Genomic DNA, 13,877 nt, shown 5'->3' on the forward strand with positions numbered 1-13,877 from the left:
GCCTGTAATCCCAGCACTTTTGGGAGGCCAAGGTAGGCAGATCACATGAGGTCAGGAGTTCAAGACAGCCTGGCCAACATGGCAAAACCCCGGTCTCTACTAAAAATACAAACATTAGCTGGGTGTAGTGGCGCACGCCTGTAATCACAGTTACTTGGGAGGCTGAGGTAGGAGAATCACCTGAACCCAAGAGGCGGAGGTTGCTGTGGGCCGAGATTGCGCCACTGCTCTCCAGCCTGGGAGACAGAGCGAGACTCCATCTTGGGGGGGGAAGAAAGGAAAAGAGGGTTGCAATCATTTGTACAATTAAAAACAGTTATAATTTAGCATTTGTTTTTTTCCTCTGTAGAATGAACAGATCTCTACTCCTTGAATTGTTCCCTGCATTATACCATTATGTAACTCATCCCTGATGTAGTGGGGACATTCTGGCTGGGGAGGTCCTTCATTTTTCTTAGGTCCTTTGTCATTTTCAGGAGTAGTCCTACAGTCCTTTCTGTATTTTCTTGAGTGTTAAGATGCCTAAATGGTAGCTCCCACTTCCTCGCAAATATACTAACCGAAGTTGAATTCTACATTTCAAATTCCAGTACATATACATATTAACTATTTTTTGCCAAGCTCTAGAAATTGCTTTGATGAAATTATGCAATTTTCGCTATTATTGTTGTTGAAGTCTACAAATTATTTATGTATAAAATGATTTTTAGATAAACAACTCTCTAACAAAGCATTTTAATCTTTGTTGGAATTTTTTTTTTTTTTTTGGATGGAGTTTTGCTCTGTCTTCCAGGCTAGAGTGCAGTGGCACGATCTCGGCTCACTGCAACCTCCGCCTCCTGGGTTCAAGTGATTCTCCTGGCTCAGCCTCCAGAGTAGCTGGGATTACAGGTGCCCGCCACCACGCCCAGCTACTTTTTGTATTTTCAGTAGAGACAGGGTTTCGCCATGTTGGCGAGGCTGGTCTTGAACTCCTGACCTCAGGTGAGCCACCCTCCTTGGCCTCTCAAAGTGCTGGGATTACAGGTATGAGCCACAGAGCCTGGCCTTTGTTGGAATATTTTTAAAAGATTAAACTTAAAGCTCAATGCCTTAAAGAGTTGGCACAGAGAACTCCAATGAAGAGTTATTTTGAGGTTTGCTAGATTTGACCTCAGCTCCCCTTCAGCTATAATAAAGTCTATGGAACTGAAAATCCACCTCATCTAGTTTTATTTGCAATTGTAGAACTCTGCTGCTTCATTCAATTCCTTTGCCAACAATCTCCTGAATTTCACCTCACAACACCATGTCCTCTTACACACATATTCCTTTCTCACTTATATTTATATGTTCCCCAGCTAAGCCCAATTAAAACACAATAAGCATTGGAATGAAACTTCATTTACTAACCTAATGTCTACCAAGAGATATTAAGCATCACAGGATAAGTATGGTACAAATGTTTTATATTGATATTTTTCTAATGTTAAGTAATTATAAAACATTACTTTGTATTAAAATGAACAAGGATACCTTATGGAGGAAAATGCAACATTTGCATAATTTTTAAGATAAAACAAGAGACTTCAAAGAAATTTCTTGAAGAAGATATTTACCATTCTTGGCCCAGGAGAAAACTTAGTGGAAAAGTTTGATTAGTATTCGGCTTTCTGTGTTATCCCAGGAGCTTTTCTTTTCAAACAACATACACTAACAATTTAAATCCATTCATCATACACTCAAAGAATTCAGCATAAGAAAAGACTTGTAAGGTAGTCCAAACTAGCCTTTATCTACAGAGGAAGAAATGGAGACCCTGAAAACCTGAGTGATGTTTTTTAACCAAGATCACACAACTACATACCATCAGTAACAATATGAGGGCTCGGAACCTTGAGTCAAATTCCTATTCTGTCAACTACACCAGAATGCTTCAAGGAAATGCTTGCTCTTCTTAGTTTTTTTAATTCAGAAATCTGTACACAGAAGGAAAAGTTACCAGAATGATCAGTTATGACATCACCACTGATAGTCCTCTACCAGAACCTGGCTTCAAGATCCTTTATGAATGGAATTTGAACTGACAAATACTTTGTAAATTCTACTGAGAGTGCCTCAGTTTCTGAAGGCCAAATGGTCTAATTATAAGACAATTTCACATATAAAGATTTCACTGTATAGCCCGGGAAGATAATATTAATGATGAGGTCAATTTTATTACTTTTTTAAAGGATAAATAAATGGCAAGAAACATTCTTCATTCCAAGGCAATATGCCCTTTGTCCTCCTGGAGGCTGACTCTTGTTCTGGCTTTCCTAGGGTGCATCCTTATTTGATAAGGGGCAACCCCACCTCAGAGTGACAAGTGTCAGAATCACCTAAAGCACTGTTGTTTCTTCCCAATTGCCAAGATTGTCTCCATGTTCTTTATCACCATTTTGTTCAGCATTTCTCTAGTAAATTCTGCGTGTGTTAACCAGAATTGAATTCTCCATAAATCGCCTTATTTACTGCTCTGCTATTGTATGAAAAAAATAGGAGAAACTAAAATGTAGCAAACTTCTCTAGGACTTGGGTTTTCTAATATTATAGCTTAATGGTTGATCTGAAACTGGGTCAAACCGCATGAACTCTTCTAAAAGAACCGTTTTCAGGGAGTTTCATGGTCAACTTGTGTCTGGTTCTGCTTTTCTGACTTTTAACGGTGGTTTTGAAATGTCCCTCAGCCTTTACTTCTGTTTATCCTTCACTAGACTATGAAGGGTATCAGGGCAGTGTTAGTTACTTTTATGTTTTCAGTGTATGACATAGTGCAGGTCATGAACGCATATTTTTGTTGGAAGGAAGGGAAGAAAAAAGGAACAGAGGAAGGGAAAGAGGGAAGAAGCAAATTAACTTACTGGATTTCACAGGCTTAAAATCAAAACAGTTCTGAAGTCAAATTACCTGTATTAAAATTCTATTTGCTATTTACTAACTATGTAATCTAAGGAAAAATCATTTTACCCCACTGACCATTAATTTTCTCAACTAGAAAATTGAGATATATTTGCAACAACTCAAAAAGGCTGTTATGAGGATTAAATGAGGTAACACATATAAAGGTTTTAGCATGTCCTATGCACTATTCTATATAGGGCTAACCATAAACAGAACTATATATTATTTAGCTTTTATTATCTTGAAGGAATGTCATGAAACCATTTGAGAATCTGATAGAAATTGATCATCTCCTCAAATCATTTCATGGCTTCAACATACTCTTCAAACCTATTCATGTACTTCATATTAAGAACCACTCACGAAGACTAGTCACATTTTTTCCCAGGTACAGATCATTATAAATTTGTGAAGTGAAAGCTTCTTGCTTTGTAGGGACCAATAATATTTTCAATAAAAGAGTATACAATATAGAATATACTTTGCATCTCAAATTTAGTAAATAGAGGTAAACATTTTGTGAAAAATTTCCTCCAAATGTGTGTGTGCATGCCTTTGTGAGTGTGCCTTGTGTGTGTGTTAGGTTATAATGTAGTTTGCATTTATCAGGATGGGTGACAATTCAGCATCCTTCAGACCTTAAGGCATAATCATCTTAGCCCTTTCTGTTCTTAGTTACATTCAGTTTTCTTCCTTCTCTGCCCTTTGTGTTCTCAGTTCCACCCTGTTTCCTTGATTTCTGAGACATTTGAGCACAACAGACACATTAGCACAAACAACTGATCATTGGGGTCACAGTCATTTACAAAATGGATTAATTAACCCAAGTGGCCACATTAATCATTGTGTATTAACCCCATCAGTAGCATAAATGTCACATTCAGAAGACAAGATGTATGCATCCAAATTCTAGGTGTGCCGCATGGGTAATTTATATTCCAGAGTTTCTTAGGCTATGACCTGGGAACATTTTGTATGTGAAACAGATATAGCAAGGTGCTCCTAGTCATCACATTCCTCTGGATGACATCCAAAATACCAGTTGTATGCCAGGCTTTGTGTGACAGCATGATGTCTTAGAGTGAAATTATAATGAATATATTTCCCAGATTTTTGTAATGAAACTGGTTTAAACCAATCTACTCCATGAACAGACACATCTCAAAAGAAGACATACACACAGCCAGCAGGCATACGAAAAATATGCTCAACATCACTAATCATTAGAGAAATGCAAATCAAAACCACAGTGAGATTCTATTTCACACCAGTCAGAAGGGCTATTACTAAAGTCAAAAAATAACAGATGTTGGAGAGGTTGCAGAGTAACAGGAATGCTTATACACTGCTGGTGGGAATGTAAATTAGTTCAGTCACTGTGGAAAGCAGTTCTCTTTGGAGATTTCTCAAAGAGCTTGAAACAGAACTACCATTCGATCCAGCAATCCAGTTACTGGGTGTATACCCAAAGGAATATAAATCATCCTACCAAAATGACACATGCACCCATATGTTCATTGCAGTGTTATTCACAACAGCAAACACATGGAATTAACCCAGATGCTCATCAACAGTGGACTGGATAAAGAAAATATGGTACATGTACACCATGGAATACTATGCAGCTATTTAAAAAATCATACTATGCAGCTATTTAAAAAATCATGCCCTTTGCAGCAACGTGGATGCAGCTGGAGGCCATTATCCTAAGCAAATTAATGCAAGAGGAGAAAACTACCGCATGTTCTCACTTATAAGTGGGAGCTAAACACTGAGTACACGTAAATACAAAGATGGGAACAACAAACACCAGGGCCTACTCAAACAGTGAGAGTAGGAAGAGAATGAGGGTCGAAAAGCTACCTATTGAGTACTATGCTGAATACCTGGGCTATGAAATTATTTGTACACCAAACCCCAGTGACACAATTTACTAGTGTAAAAAACCTGCACATGTACCCCCTGAACCAAAAATAAAAGTTGAAATAAAAGAAATAAAATAAATAAGCCAATGTACTTTCTTAACATGAAACCAGAATCCAAATGAGTGAAATATGAGTCAAGTGCCTTTCCTATAAAACATAATTACACACCTGTATACAAAAATATTTTCTATTTGTATTTTAGATATCAAAGACTGTGTTCCCAAGAGTCTAAAATGCCTGTAGATAATGTGAATACTAAATTCTCTATTCCAATGATCATTAATGTATTTGTCTTCATCCTAAAATAATGTCTCTTCAAAAAGAATAGTTTCACACTGAGTCTCTAAACTGAGTTACAACTGAACTAACTTTATGGTGCCTCTTTATAAATGTCTTACATCTTATAGATGTTTTCCAATTGTTAATATAATTAACACTCATTTTTTTTAAAGACAGCCATTGTTTCACAAAGAAAATACATACAATTATTTTAGAAAAGTGCAGGCTTTGTATTGTCTTCCTGCTCGTGTGTATTTTCTCTATCATATTAGTGATTAATTTACACTGAACTATTAAAGAATTTTTCAGTTATTGTTTAATTTAGGGTAAACTAATTTTATTCAGCAACACTTTGCAATATTTCAGGCTAGACAAATCAATTTAAAAACATATAAACAAAGTATGTCATTGTGATATTCAGTGTACTAAGAGATTTTTTAATTTTTTTTCAATTTTTATTTTTATTTTTTTTAGAGATGAGGTCTTACTGTGTTGCACAGGCTAGATTTGAACTCCTGGGCTCAAACAATCCACCCCAGCCTCCTGAGTAGCTGGGAACACAGACATGCATCACCAGGTCCGGCTATTCATATTAGACATTTTAGAAAACTTGCCTAAGTAATTCTAGAAGTTGCAAATCATTATTTATTTACTTTCTCTCCCAAGGAATGTTTGGAAATATTTGAGACTCTGTACTACATAAGTAGACTTATCTTAAATGTTTGTTGAATGACTGAATGAAGAATGAAAATTATTAACATGGCTGGGCACGGTGGCTCATACCTGTAATTCCAGGACTTTGGGAGGCCAAGGCAGGTGGATCACTTGTGCTTAAGTTAGATACCAGCCTGGGAAACATGGCAAAACTCCATCTCTACAAAAAATACAAAAATTAGCGGGACATGGTGGCATGCATCTGTAGTCCTAGCTACTCAGGAAACTGAGCCAGGGAGGCAGAGGCTGCAGTGAGCCGAGATTGTGCCACTGCATTCCAGTCTGGGCAACAGAGCCAGACCCTGTTGAAAAGAAGAAAAAAGAAATTATTAACATGTTAGAAAACAAAAAATGTGACTAAACTTTTTACTCTAACAGTAACTGGCCTATCAACTAAGATGAATAGATCTTCCATGAGAGTCAACTTTTTTAATAAGCTTTGAAACACAAATGTTCAACATTTTTAATTCTATTTATGCTACTTCAGTAGGTAAAAGGAAACAGTTCACTGTTCATGCAGACACTTAAGACACTAGAAAATCAACCACTGAGGTAATGAATAGTGTTTTGTGCATGCAAACTTAGAAAATATAATTTACAGGCACAAAATAAAATTTGTAACAATGGCAACGGAAATGAAACAACCAGAATATAGTCACATGATATGGTTCCTTAAAGAGCATTAGCCCAACAGCAAGGAAGCCTTAATTTTATTTTTTTATTGTCATAATTATTCTTGGCTTATGATCTTTTGAAAATTGAATATCTAATTATAAACTTCTAAATCAAAAATACAAAAGCAAGATTTGTATCATCCCTAGTCACGATGGTATGTGGAAAAGAAGAGGCTGAATAGAATATGTTTTGCCAATAAGCTACTCAAGTGGTTGCTTTATTCACCAAGCTAATATGTACGCTGTATTTAAAATTAATATTTTCTGTCCAATTACATGAAATAATTGTTTATAATACCTCAAATGATGAGATGCTTAAGAATAATTTTGTAAGTACAAAAATAAGTCCATTAATTATGAAAAGTAAATAACCTCAAGTAATATTTAAAACTCGCTATAGTGAGTTTTTTATTTAAATGCTACCATTCATTCTCTCATATGAAAAATTGACAGAATTCCAACTGCAAAAAAAAAACACTCTTACTTTTAAGAGCACTCAGACACTTTCATTCATTTACAATCCATAACTTCCAGTTCAAGAATCTAATTTGGAGTTCAGAGTAAATGTTGAAGGTGGGAACCATGTTTATCTTGTTCACTGCTATATCTTTAGTAGGAGTTCAGTTAATATATTATGAGTAACTGAAGAAACAAAACTCAATCAAAAAAATAAATAAATATGGTAAAAGCATGTGTGGTTTTCATACAGAGAACAAAACTTCCTACCGGGCATTTTCCAACCAAAATATCCTGATACAAAAGGCTAAATTTCTTGGGGAAACTAAGTAAATTTGTAATCAACTTGTTGTCCAGGAATTTAGAAAATTATTTTAAGAATTAAGCTAATTCTCTCCATTGATAAGAAGAGGAAGAATTGACATGCTAAGTCATAATTTCTTGATCCAAATAAGTGTGATGATACTAGGCAAGTAAAAACCGTGGTATACAAAGATCTGGATCCTGGGCAAACCCCAACTCATTTCAAAATTTCAACTTTATATATGCTACTTGAATAGGTAAAAGGAAACAGCTTACTGTTCATGCAGGAACTCAAGACACTGGAAAACCAGCCACTGGTGTAATAAATAGTGTTATGTGCACCCAAACTTAGAAAATATAATTTAAAGGCATAAAATAAAATTTCTAACAATGGCAGTGGAAACTAAACAACCAGAATATAGTCACATGATATGGTTCCTTAAAGAAGAACCATATGGGTCGGGCATCGTGGCTCACACCTGTAATCCCAGCACTTTGAGAGGCTGAGGCGAGTGGATCACGAGGTTAGGAGTTCGAGACCAGCCTGACCAACATGGTGAAACCCCATCTCTACTAAAAATAAAAAAATTAGCCAGGCATGGTGGCACGCACCTGTGGTCCCAGCTACTCAGGAGGCTGAGGCAGGAGAATCACTTGAACCCAGGAGGCGGAGGTTGCAGTGAGCTGAGATCACGCCACTGCACTCCATCCAGCCTGGGCGACAGAGCAAGACTCCGTCTCAAAAAAAAGAAAAAAAAAAGAAAAAAAAAAAAAAAAAGAACCGTATGGTATCCTGTCACCTGGGTTCTCTCTCCTATTCTTATTCTCCCAGTCCACTTCATAGCCTTTTATCTGTGCTTCTTTAAACACATTGAAGGATGGGGTGCCAATTTTTGCACTGTGCTCATGGTGATATATCTCCCTGTAGCATTTAACCCAAGAACCCCCAAATACAGGTCGATACACTCTGAAGCCTTTGATAAATATTTGAGTTATCATGGGAGCAAAATTAAACAATACTGACAGTGAAGTAAGCTTTTAATTTAAAAAAAAATTTAAGATCTACTGATTATTACAAAATGTTTTTAAATAACATAGTCATGATATTAAATATCTGATTTTTTAAATAAAAAATGAAGTAGGTAAACTTTGCTGTCACCAAGTACAAATAATTCAAAACATGTAGACAGTTGGTAATAGAAAAACACATTCTGAGACTCAGTAACAAGAAGAGGAAACATTGCATGTGTGAGAAGAAAACAAGATTAAAGGAGCAAATTTCAGTCTCCACTTACAACTGTCATTGACTGATGAAGGCAGAAAGTCTAGGAGTAGTATGAATAGGCCTCGTTCCTCTTTTATTCATCTTCCTGAAAGAACCCAGGTACCCCTGATATGTCTGTGAAGAATGGCATTCAACTATATAAAAAAGAAGATTTTTTTGTTGTTGTTTTGGTTTTTTTTTAATGAAACTAGCCTTGTTTCTCAAAGACTCTTTTCTTTTTTCTTTAATTCACTAGAATCTGACCAAGTTATGTTTGAAAGTCTTACAATATACTCTATATATTGTACGTGATTATATGGAAAAGGAGAATGTCACTTATCCCAAAATAAATAGTCCTCTACTTAGGCAAATGGTTTATTACGATGTTATGCGGGATTTTAATCAAGTTAGAGCTGATGTGTCTGAGTTTGTTTTAAAAGAACTCAACATATGTTAAGCCACTCTACAAGAAGGGTTTAATTATTAAGGCATCAACTTCAAAGTTCAGAGATGCATGAAGACTAATGTATTTGGATTCATAGGATTCACTTTTACGAGAGGGAGCCTACTGCTGCTTCAGAATAGATATGACAGGTTTTCCATCAGACCAGTGAATGGGAGTTTTTATCCAAAGATTTTTTGCCTAAGATTATTAGGTAATGAAATTAATTAATTAACCATGTGAAATTGTTATATATATATATATATATAGTCTCATAATTTCTGTTAATAAGTAAACAAACAAATAAATAAATATATAAAATATACCGCAACTCCACATAATATTCAAGGAGTTATAGCAGAATCATGGAACCATTAAGCTAACGTCATTACCATCTTCCCTCAGGCTTTAAAGTAACACTTCCTTTTCCTTACACACACACACACACACACACTCTCTCTCTCTCTCTCACACACACACACACAAACACATGCACATGCAAACATTTTATACCCCCTTCCTTTTCCTGTATACATCTGTGGCTAAACCAAGCCACTATATGCCCTTTACTATCAAACTTGAAAAAAATTCTCCTCTGGGGAATTGTTAATTTTCAGATATCAATGAAATATTTATTTAGTGACTTCAATCCATTTTGTAGGAGAATCAAAGAAACATAAAGTAGACTTAAAGGTTTAAAAGGTTTTGCACTCAAATTTAGGAGACATTTTACATGTTCAATGGAAATGTAATATATTAATAGTAATATAATAGACAAGTTTGGACAAAAAGAATGTCAAAAAGTTTAAACAAAGGTAATAGACATGGGTTTAAAACCTGACCCAGAAGATACTGGTTGGCTAGTGTTTAACTTTTGGTATTCTATTTTTCTGGTATGCAAAATGCAGATACTAGTTACTGTATACCATGGTCACTGCCAAGATTGGAAATAAGTCATGATAAATGCCTAACATTGGACCAAATATAGGCATTTGAATCACAAAATAAGTGTGTATTATTATTAATGGTATTTCATGGCATTAATAGTTCAATCATGTTTGGTTGTGATCTGCCCTCCCTTCACCATCCCCTATCCCCTACAACTTTGTTTATACTTCTCTTATGACGCTTACATTCAGTCTGCCGTGATTATTAAACACTGTGCTATTGGTGAGCTGTATGAAGGCAAGTGTTATGATTTGCTTGTGTTTGTATCCTCCAAAGCAGAGCTTTTCCAACTTCATACCTAGGGATCTTGCTACCATAAGATTTGATTTTGGCTTAGCAGTATAGGTGAGGTTCTGAGATTGTGCATTTTCAACAATGCTCCTGGTTCCTCTAACCAAACTTTGAGTATTAAAGTTCTATAGCACTTAGCACAATGCCTTACATTTGAGAGATAGTCAATAATATTTATTTGATTAAAAATATAACATTAAACACATTAAATTGTAAAATGGATGATAGAAACAATAATTTTTAAAATATGTTCAGAGGGAGGAGGTATAGAAAGCGTTGTGGTATAAGAATTTAACCAGGTCCTGAAGAATTACAAAAATGTGAATGGTTGAAGTGGAGGGAAAGCAATTCTAGATGTGTAGAAGAATTTGAGCCAAACTGTGGATGGAGCAAAGTACAAGGAATGTTCAGGGCTTAATACAGCCAGTGTGACTAAATCATAAGATTTAGATTAGATTAAAAATAATTAGAAAATGTTAGTTGATGCAAATATTGTCTGACAAGCAATGCACAAAGACAAAGTTTTTAAGCAGAGTCTGTGAAGTAACCGTTTTGTTTTAGGAAAGTTATTCTGTATAAAATTGTGGATCGCAAAGAAAAAAATGAAAGATGTATGGTTCAAAAAGGTCTTAACTATACTTCTAACTGTATATTCAATTAAGCTTCCAGGATTTAAATTTAACACCAGTGTAAAGCATCCTTACACATCCCTCCGTTTGTTATGTTAAATCGCATTCTAACTAAGACTGAAAACAAGTAATCAGGAGTATCAGTATATTTCCCTCTCGAGATAAATTTGCTCATGGATTTTTCTACTAAAAGTACACATTAATATGGTGCAGCTTTCCTAGATTTAGCCATCTCCAGACTTTTCAGATCTCCAGCAAATTTATTTATTGCATTATATCGGAAGAGAGATATTTAGCACATATTGTCATTATTTTTGTATCCAATAATATTGCAATTAGACAGAAACACATGAAATTATTAAAAACCCATGGTGGGCTGGGCATGGTGGCTCAAACTTATAATCTCAGCATTTGAGGGACCAAGGCAGGTGGATCCTTTGAGCCCAGGAGTTCAAGACCAGCCTGGACAACATAGTAAGACCTTGTCTCAAGAAAAAAATTCAAAAATTAGCCTAGCATGGTGGCCCACGCCTGTGGTCCCAGCTAATTTGGCGGCTGAGGTAGGAGGATCACTTGACCCAAGGAGGACAAGGTTGCAGTGAGCTGTGATGGCACCACTGCACTCCAGTCTGAGTGATAAACCGAGACCCTGTCTCAAAAAAAAAAAAAAAAAATGGTGGTGGGAGGGATAAAAAATAAGTCAATCAAGTATCTTCCATAGTAGATAAAAATGTGAAAAACAGAAATGACATTTTCTCATAATACATTCAATGGTAGAGCAAGCAAGCAGTCATTGCAAAGCAGTTTTGATTATATTGTAAAAGAATTGTCATAAATTTTGATTATAAATTTATGAAGTTCACAGCTGAGAAAAATCACTCACTGATGTATATCTCAAAGTATCTAATTGCAATTTTGCCTATTATGTGATTCATTGCCGAAGGGAAACTAGAATGAGACTTGGCCCATACTCTGTAGTATTAACATCTAACTATAGTATATAGCTGCCATAAAATTAACCGAGGAGTAGCCCTCATAAGTGATGTCTAAGATTAAGTGATTTAGTGTATTGCATCACTTAGATCCGATGAAGCAGAGTAACTAATTGGCAGAGGAAAAAAAATCTAAAAACATAGTAAAATAGCAAAGCAAGGCAACTGCCATTAACAGAAAAATGTAATGGTCTCATTAAAGACATTGCATGCAGTCTCCATTCCAATTTTCACAACTCTGGATTTTTCTCTAAGCTTTGCAAAAATATTATCTACTATCATATAATTTTAACTTTAATTCAAATGCAAAATAATGATTTTAGAACTTCATTATTGGTTTCATACATATGTTGCGGTGTTTTATGTACAATGTCAATCATTTCAATTGATTTCTTGCCCCTACTTTTAAAATCTGAGATAGAGTAATTCATTTAGTTAAAACAGAAAAGTCCTAAGGTCCATTAACTCATACTATATATGTGGGAGTTATTACTTGTGGAATTTTACTTGTGGAAAACTCAGTAGAAATCATGGAGAAATTCAAAAGAATATTAAAATAAGGTACATTCATAAATGTATCTAAGCTTTTTGAATTGTGAAATCTGACTGAAAAATTTATGGGATAACTTTCTTATGAGAAGGTTGAAGAAATCTTGGATATGTCAGACAAAAAGAACAATAATAAGAAACTCAAAAACCTTTGAATTCAGTGGTGATATAGGTTTTATAGTTGACTATCATTGATTAAAATAAATCCTTGATAAAAAACTTTGTCCTAACTTTGAAAATTGGAAAAGTGAAAATTTAAAGTACCTTCATAAAATTACTTGGGAAGAACATAATTTTAAATATGTAAGCAAGGACAATAGTGCACTTTAAATTTTGGAACATTTTACAATCCAAACAAGAACCCATTTTCAATTATTCTAAGAACATTTATACTTATTACAGTTTTTGTTTTAAATTTAAGATTACTATTAAGAATGTTTGGTCTGCATTAATATTCGATCATGTACTTTTCTTGAATTTTCTTTTTTATTGCTTCATAAATACATAGTTTGTAAATTTGCCTGGTCCATTTTTGTTTCTACATAGAAAACCAGATTGTAAGAAGAGTAAGTTAATGTTCTAGATATAAAATAAAAATATTTATTCAAAACCTACATCATATTTAAGCATTCCACTGGGGAAGACATACAAGAGTAGCATGGCCTCTTCTTTTAAATATCATATGCTCACTTTAGATGTAGCAATGATTCATAAAAGTATGTCCATTATCATTTTGTATTTTTGAGTATGTATTTCTAATGAAAAGTGGGATAAAAGGGTGATCATAATTAGTTGGTACTCACCAAAATGATTCCTGAGATTAATGAGTTTGGTAACAAGGTCATGGATGTGTGGCTGTAGTATAAGTGTCATAGTCAATCAACACTATTTAAGTCCAACAATAGCAAAGAAAAATGACACATCTCTAGATCAGTCTATAATTGATGGCACTAATCTCTTCTGGAATATTGGAATTAATTTCAAAATAAATGTTACAGTAGTCTGCATTGCACATTAAGATGTATAGATTCAAGATTCAAATCTGATTCACTGCATGACCTTGGACAAAGCATTGCCTTTCTCTTTGTAAGATTTTCTTCCTATTTTTAAAAATTAGATTATAGTTTCTTCCCTATACCATTCATAATGTTCTTTGAAAGACCAAATGAAGCCCATGGCAAATATACTTTGAAAAGCATAATATGCTAAAGAAATGTCTCACTCCAAAAAAGTCCCTAAAGAAATCCTCGGGCCTGTTTTCTCATGATCCCTAAGTTCCTTTCCATTGCTGCGATGTACACTACACTGTCTTGGTCTCTTTGAAATTCTCTGTGATTTTTATCTACAGTTGGTTAAGATCCAGTCCCATTTGTGCACAGTATGGTGTCCATCATACACCAAGAGGCTATTGCATTTCAGTGTTACTTCAAAGAAGTACTTAGTACAGCAGAAACCTGGATGCAACTGGAAATTAAGTTCACCATTTCCA

General features: G+C 34.9%; 1 protein-coding gene across 1 annotated transcript in view; it reads left to right on the forward strand.

Moving 5' to 3' along the window:
• Positions 1–13,877, forward strand: part of KCND2 (potassium voltage-gated channel subfamily D member 2) — a 476,478-nt gene that overhangs the window by 339,643 nt on the left and 122,958 nt on the right. The window lies entirely within an intron of this gene.

The sequence above is a fragment of the Pan troglodytes genome, chromosome 6 (assembly GCF_028858775.2).
Source record: "Pan troglodytes isolate AG18354 chromosome 6, NHGRI_mPanTro3-v2.0_pri, whole genome shotgun sequence".
Taxonomy (NCBI): Eukaryota; Metazoa; Chordata; class Mammalia; order Primates; family Hominidae; genus Pan; species Pan troglodytes.